Genomic DNA, 7508 nt, shown 5'->3' with positions numbered 1-7508 from the left:
ACATCACTCCCAGAATCCCTCACCTCTCCAGTCCTATCCATCTGTTATTCCATAGATAAGAATGATGTCATGATGACATCACTCCCAGAATCCCTCACCTCCCCAGTCCTATCCATCTGTTATTCCATAGATAAGAATGATGTCATGATGACATCACTCCCAGAATCCCTCACCTCTCCAGTCCTATCCATCTGTTATTCCATAGATAAGAATGATGTCATGATGACATCACTCCCAGAATCCCTCACCTATCCAGTCCTATCCATCTGTTATTCCATAGATAAGAATGATGTCATGATGACATCACTCCCAGAATCCCTCACCTCCCCAGTCCTATCCATCTGTTATTCCATAGATAAGAATGATGTCATGATGACATCACTCCCAGAATCCCTCACCTCTCCAGTCCTATCCATCTGTTATTCCATAGATAAGAATGATGTCATGATGACATCACTCCCAGAATCCCTCACCTCTCCAGTCCTATCCATCTGTTATTCCATAGATAAGAATGATGTCATGATGACATCACTCCCAGAATCCCTCACCTCCCCAGTAAGCAGGAAGAGTATGTGTAGGGTGAGGGTTATTATCCTCTCGGCCATCTTGTCTCTCTTGTTTCTGTCCATCGTTGATTGATCGGTAAATTAGAAAGATTTTCATCTAAGAAACCTGAACAGAGAGAAGATGGCAATAAAATGAAATACACAATCCCATGGCAGAAAATGCTATATAGATAGATAGATATTAACCTCATTTAGTGATATATTTTACACCAAGCCCCAGTGACACATACAATAATGAACAGGAGAAAAGGAGATGTCCCATTAAAATGAATGAGAAACTTTACAAAGCATTCTCTATGACCTTTGAAGAAGGGGGTGGAGGCTGAACTGTGAGCTTCATCTATTGTCTTCTCTATCTCCTGGTGTCACTTGTCGCTGTAATGCTGTGCAGATCAGAGCAGACTCCTCCTTATCATCACAGACAAACAAAGTAGTCTCAGCTTAGTTTAAGCCTAAGTGGAAAAAAAAATTGTATATTTTAATAAAAAGTAATTAAAAAAGTAAATAACAAAAAATCCTAAAATATATGTTTAATATAACAATAATGATTCAGTTTGAATGATAAAGGAGACCATAACTATAAAGAGTTAGTTGCTTCCCATTTTGTACCTTGTTTCCCCAAAAATAATTCCTACCCCAAAAATAAAACCTAGTCCTTTTTCGGAGGGAAAAAATAAATATAGGACCCTGGGTAGGTACGTTGTCCTGGATTAAAGACTTCACCATCATTTTGTGTTCATGATGTAGACCAGGGCTGCGTATAGCGATGGCGCGACTCATGGGCCCATACAGTTCTCCCTCCCCCGGCCCGAAACTGGGTCGGGATAATTCCAATCACAGAACAGGTTATTCAGTCCCTACATGTTTCCCCTGCACACAGGTGGGATCATCAGGGGACAAACTGTGGAGAACGATCTATTATAGTCAGTAATGGATGAGAGTGGGACACATAATTTTATTATATGTGTGAGGGACAATAGTCAGGCCCAAAGACCGACTTATAACTCACAGAATTAAAAAAAATTCATCACTCCTGACCCATCTCTTATTATACGGTATAACACAGGAATAAATGGCGGAGCCCCCAGCACTTCCACCTCTATGATCTGACACTTATACTCCCCCCTCTCCCCTCCCCCCAACATACAGCAACAACAAAGGAGGAACAAGCTGCACACAGATCCTGTAATACATCACTATAGTAATACACTGGCGTCTTCCGTACAGAGAGGTTAATGGTCCTGCTGTCCCCCAGCACACATACATATATATACTGTACCTCCAGCTGAGAGCTGTACAGGAGCCGTGTGCTTCCCCTGTGCTTCCAGGACCTGCCATGATGTCACAGTCATGTGATCAGTCACATGGAGGAGGAGGAGTCAATGATCAGGGGCTGCTGCTCAGTGTATGCAGGACTCTGCTGTGCTGGATGAGCTGAAGTGATGTGTATGCAGCAGAGCTGTGTGTGTGTGATCTGTGTGGAGCAGAGCTGTGTGTGCGTGATGTGTGTGGAGCAGAGCTGTGTCTGTGTGCCTGGCTACGTAAGACTTGTGGGGACCAGCTGTGTGGTATTATTACATATATGTTTAATATGAGCCTGAAGCTAGAAATGTGTGGTACCAGCTCCAAAGACACCACATCCAAGGGACCTGAACGGCTATAGACCTGTAGCACTGACATCCCACCTGATGAAGAGAGAGATTGGTTCTCACACATCTCCGCCCTCTAGTGAGCCCAGCCATGGACCCTCTCCAGTTTGCTTATCGGCCGGGCATGATGGCATCATCCACCTTCTACACAGAGCCCTTTCTCACCTGGAGAAACCGGGGAACACTGTGAGAAGAATGTTCTTCCATTTCTCCAGAGCTTTTAGCACCATACAGCCGAGGCTGCTGAGAGACAAGATGGCCTTTGTTGGAGTGGATCTCCGTCTCTCAAACTGGATCCTAGATTACCTCTCAAATCGACCTCAGTATGTGAGAGCCAGGGACTGTGTGTCAGATCCTGTCATCTGTAATACGGGGGTCCTCAGTATGTGAGAGCCGGGGACTGTGTGTCAGATACTGTCATCTGTAATACGGGGGTCCTCAGTATGTGAGAGCCAGGGACTGTGTGTCAGATACTGTCATCTGTAATACGGGGGTCCTCAGTATGTGAGAGCCAGGGACTGTGTGTCAGATACTGTCATCTGTAATACGGGGGTCCTCAGTGTGTGAGAGCCAGAGACTGTGTGTCAGATACTGTTATCTGTAATACGGGGGTCCTCAGTATGTGAGAGCCAAGGACTGTGTGTCAGATACTGTTATCTGTAATACGGGGGTCCTCAGTATGTGAGAGCCAGGGACTGTGTCAGATACTGTCATCTGTAATACGGGGGTCCTCAGTATGTGAGAGCCAGGGACTGTGTGTCAGATACTGTCATCTGTAATACGGGGGTCCTCAGTATGTGAGAGCCGGGGACTGTGTGTCAGATCCTGTCATCTGTAATACGGGGGTCCTCAGTATGTGAGAGCCGGGGATTGTGTGTCAGATACTGTCATCTGTAATACGGGGGTCCTCAGTACGTGAGAGCCAGGGACTGTGTCAGATACTGTCATCTGTAATACGGGGGTCCTCAGTATGTGAGAGCCAGGGACTGTGTGTCAGATACTGTCATCTGTAATACGGGGGTCCTCAGTATGTGAGGCCAGGGACTGTGTGTCAGATACTGTCATCTGTAATACGGGGGTCCTCAGTATGTGAGAGCCAGGGACTGTGTGTCAGATACTGTCATCTGTAATACGGGGGTCCTCAGTATGTGAGAGCCAGGGACTGTGTCAGATACTGTCATCTGTAATACGGGGGTCCTCAGTATGTGAGAGCCGGGGACTGTGTGTCAGATACTGTCATCTGTAATATGGGGGTCCTCAGTACGTGAGAGCCAGGGACTGTGTCAGATACTGTCATCTGTAATACGGGGGTCCTCAGTATGTGAGAGCCAGGGACTGTGTCAGATACTGTCATCTGTAATACGGGGGTCCTCAGTATGTGAGAGCCGGGGACTGTGTGTCAGATACTGTCATCTGTAATACGGGGGTCCTCAGTATGTGAGAGCCAGGGACTGTGTGTCAGATACTGTCATCTGTAATACGGGGGTCCTCAGTATGTGAGAGCCAGGGACTGTGTGTCAGATACTGTCATCTGTAATACGGGGGTCCTCAGTATGTGAGAGCCAGGGACTGTGTCAGATACTGTCATCTGTAATACGGGGGTCCTCAGTATGTGAGAGCCAGGGACTGTGTGTCAGATACTGTCATCTGTAATACGGGGGTCCTCAGTATGTGAGAGCTGGGGACTCTTCACAATGTACACTGCAGACTTCAGGTACAACTCACCTACCTGCTACTTACATGAGTCCTCTGATGACTCTGCAATATTCGGCCTCATCACAGGTGAAGACGACAGGGAGTACAGAGAGGTGAACAGGGATTTTGTTGATTGGTGCCAGCGGAATCACCTGAGGATTAATGCTGGAAAGACCAAGGAGATGGTGGTGGATTTCCTCCAAGTCCAGTGGACATCGAGACAGTGAACCTGTATAAATATCTGGGTGTGGTCCTCAATAATAAACTGGACTGGGCTGATCACATGGACATAGTGTACAGAAAGGGCCACAGCGGGCTCTACCTGCTCAGGAGGCTGAGGGTCTTTGGAGTCCAGGGGGAGCTTCTTAGGACCTTCTATAACTCTGTAGTGGCATCAGCCATCTTCTTCGTAGTGTCCTGCTGGGGGAGCGGCGTATCAACCAGCGATAGGAACAAACTGGACAAGCTGATGAGAAGGGCGAGCTCTGTCCTTGGGAGCCCCCTGGATCCGGTGCAGGTGGTGGGGAGCGAAGGATTTTGTCAGTGGTCTGCTCCATACTGGAGAATGACTCCCTCCTATGCACCAGACCGTGATGGCACTGGGCAGTACTATCAGTGACCGATTAATTCACCCAAAGTGCGAGAAGGAGCGATATCGGGAGTCCTTCCTTCCTGCAGCGATCAGGCTGTACAACCAACACCGACCCAAGCAGAGATCACTCCATATAAACAACTAAAATAGTCTAATGTTTCTATTGTATCTTTTTTACCTTTTCTTCTCTTTGTCTACTTTAATCGTAATGCCTTTACTTTACCTTTTAGCTGTTTGTATGTGTAATATCTATGCTGCTGTAACACACTGAATTTCCCCATGGTGGGACTATTAAAGGGGAACTCCAGGTAGAGGTTAAAAAAGTTAAACTTCTGCAGAAGCATATAGCATTACTTACCTGTCTATCCCAGTTTTGAAACTACCAAAAATCCATTTGTTTCTGTCTTTCCTGGTTTAGCATTTCCCAGAATGCAATGCTTTCCCTCATGTGATCATCACAGCCCCTACCCATTACAATCAGTAAAATTAGTGCAGCAGCTGCTTCTGGCCGGTCAGAGATGGTGAATCACTCAGGGGATTGGTTTATCCAGCCCCGCCTCCTGTGAGATCACGTCCTGCCCCCCCCCTCTCTGCATCATCAGCAAACACACACAATGTGAGACAGAGGCATGGAAGATTTGTCTCCTAGGGTGGGAGAGCAGAAGGAGCAGGAGACAATGTGTATTGGCACAGAGGCCATTTTGTTTTCACTTCCTGGATTTCTATCAGCTACCAGTGTGGCAGAACCACACAGATATGGTAATACATTGTATGGACACATCTATATAACATTTAATCTACTTATAATAGATATATATACACTCACCGGCCACTTCATTAGGTACACGATGCTAGTAACGTGTTGGACCCCCTTTTGCCTTCAGAACTGCCCCAATTCTTGGTGGCATAGATACAACAAGGTGCTGGAAGCTTCCTCAGGGATTTTGGTCCATATTGACATGATGACATCACACAGTTGCCGCAGATTTGTCGGCTGCACATCCATGATGCCAATCTCCCGTTCCATCACATCCCAAAGATGCTCTATTGGATTGAGATCTGGTGACTGTGGAGGCCATTGGAGTACAGTGAACTCATTGTCATGTTCAAGAAACCAGTCTGAGATGATTCTAGCTTTATGACATGGCGCATTATCCTCCTGAAAGTAGCCATCAGATGTTGGGTCCATTGTGGTCATAAAGGGATGGACATGGTCAGCAACAATACTCAGGTAGGCTGTGGCGTTGCAACGATGCTCAATTGGTACCAAGGGACCCAAAGAGTGCCAAGAAAATATTCCCCACACCATGACACCCCCACCACCAGCCTGAACCGCTGATACAAGGCAGGATGGATCCATGCTTTCATGTTGTTGACGCCAAATTCTGACCCTACCATCCGAATGTCGCAGCAGAAATCGAGACTCATCAGACCAGGCAACGTTTTTTCCAATCTTCTACTGTCCAATTTCGATGAGCTTGTGCAAATTGTAGCCTCAATTTCCTGTTCTTAGCTGAGCGGAGTGGCACCCGGTGTGGTCTTCTGCTGCTGTAGCCCATCTGCCTCAAAGTTGGCCGTACTGTGCGTTCAGAGATGCTCTTCTGCCTACCTTGGTTGTAACGGTTGGCTATTTGTGTCACTGTTGCCTTTCTATCAGCTGGAACCAGTCTGCCCATTCTCCTCTGACCTCTAACATCAACAAGGCATTTCCACCCACAGAACTGCCGCTCACTGGATGTTTTTTCTTTTTCGGACCATTCTCTGTAAACCCTAGAGATGGTTGTGCGTGAAAATCCCAGTAGATCAGCAGTTTCTGAAATACTCAGACCAGCCCTTCTGGCACCAACAACCATGCCACATTCAAAGGCCTCAAATCACCTTTCTTCCCCATACTGATGCTCGGTTTGAACTGCAGGAGATTGTCTTGACCATGTCTACATGCCTAAATGCACTGAGTTGCCGCCATGTGATTGGCCGATTAGAAATTAAGTGGTAACATGCAGTTGGACAGGTGTACCTAATAAAGTGGCCGATGAGTATATATAAATGCCTGCAGCAGAGCCTTGTGTGTAATGTACATGTAGCTGAGCTGTATGTGTGTAATGTACATGTAGCTGAGCTGTATGTGTGTAATGTACATGTAGCTGAGCTGTATGTGTGCAATGTACATGTAGCTGAGCTGTATATATGTGTAATGTACATGTAGCTGAGCTGTATATGTGTGTAATGTACATGTAGCTGAGCTGTATATATGTGTAATGTACATGTAGCTGAGCTGTATATATGTGTAATGTACATGTAGCTGAGCTGTATATGTGTGTAATGTACATGTAGCTGAGCTGTATATGTGTGTAATGTACATGTAGCTGAGCTGTATATGTGTGTAATGTACATGTAGCTGAGCTGTATGTGTGTAATGTACATGTAGCTGAGCTGTATATGTGTGTAATGTACATGTAGCTGAGCTGTATATGTGTGTAATGTACATGTAGCTGAGCTGTATATGTGTAATGTACATGTAGCTGAGCTGTATATGTGTGTAATGTACATGTAGCTGAGCTGTATATATGTGTAATGTACATGTAGCTGAGCTGTATATGTGTGTGTAATGTACATGTAGCTGAGCTGTATATGTGTGTAATGTACATGTAGCTGAGCTGTATGTGTGTAATGTACATGTATCTGATCTGTATATGTGTGTAATGTACATGTAGCTGAGCTGTATGTGTGTAATGTACATGTAGCTGAGCTGTATATATGTGTAATGTACATGTAGCTGAGCTGTATATATGTGTAATGTACACGTAGCTGAGCTGTATATGTGTAATGTACACGTAGCTGAGCTGTATATGTGTAATGTACACGTAGCTGAGCTGTATGTGTAATGTACACGTAGCTGAGCTGTATATGTGTAATGTACACGTAGCTGAGCTGTATATGTGTAATGTACATGTAGCTGAGCTGTATGTGTGTAATGTACATGTAGCTGAGCTGTATGTGTGTAAT

General features: G+C 45.7%; 1 long non-coding RNA gene across 1 annotated transcript; it reads right to left on the bottom strand.

The window, feature by feature from the left end:
- Positions 1–473: 473 nt before the first annotated feature.
- Positions 474–1909, bottom strand: LOC138786877 (uncharacterized). Its single transcript, XR_011362229.1, has 3 exons — positions 1846–1909; positions 868–1018; positions 474–672 (listed from the first exon to the last, which is right to left on the bottom strand). It is a non-coding gene; the product is annotated as an uncharacterized lncRNA (long non-coding RNA).
- Between the last annotated feature and the right edge of the window lie 5599 nt (positions 1910–7508).

The sequence above is a fragment of the Dendropsophus ebraccatus genome, chromosome 3 (genome assembly GCF_027789765.1).
Source record: "Dendropsophus ebraccatus isolate aDenEbr1 chromosome 3, aDenEbr1.pat, whole genome shotgun sequence".
NCBI classification, from domain to species: Eukaryota; Metazoa; Chordata; class Amphibia; order Anura; family Hylidae; genus Dendropsophus; species Dendropsophus ebraccatus.
This window is presented reverse-complemented; position numbering and strand designations above follow the sequence as displayed.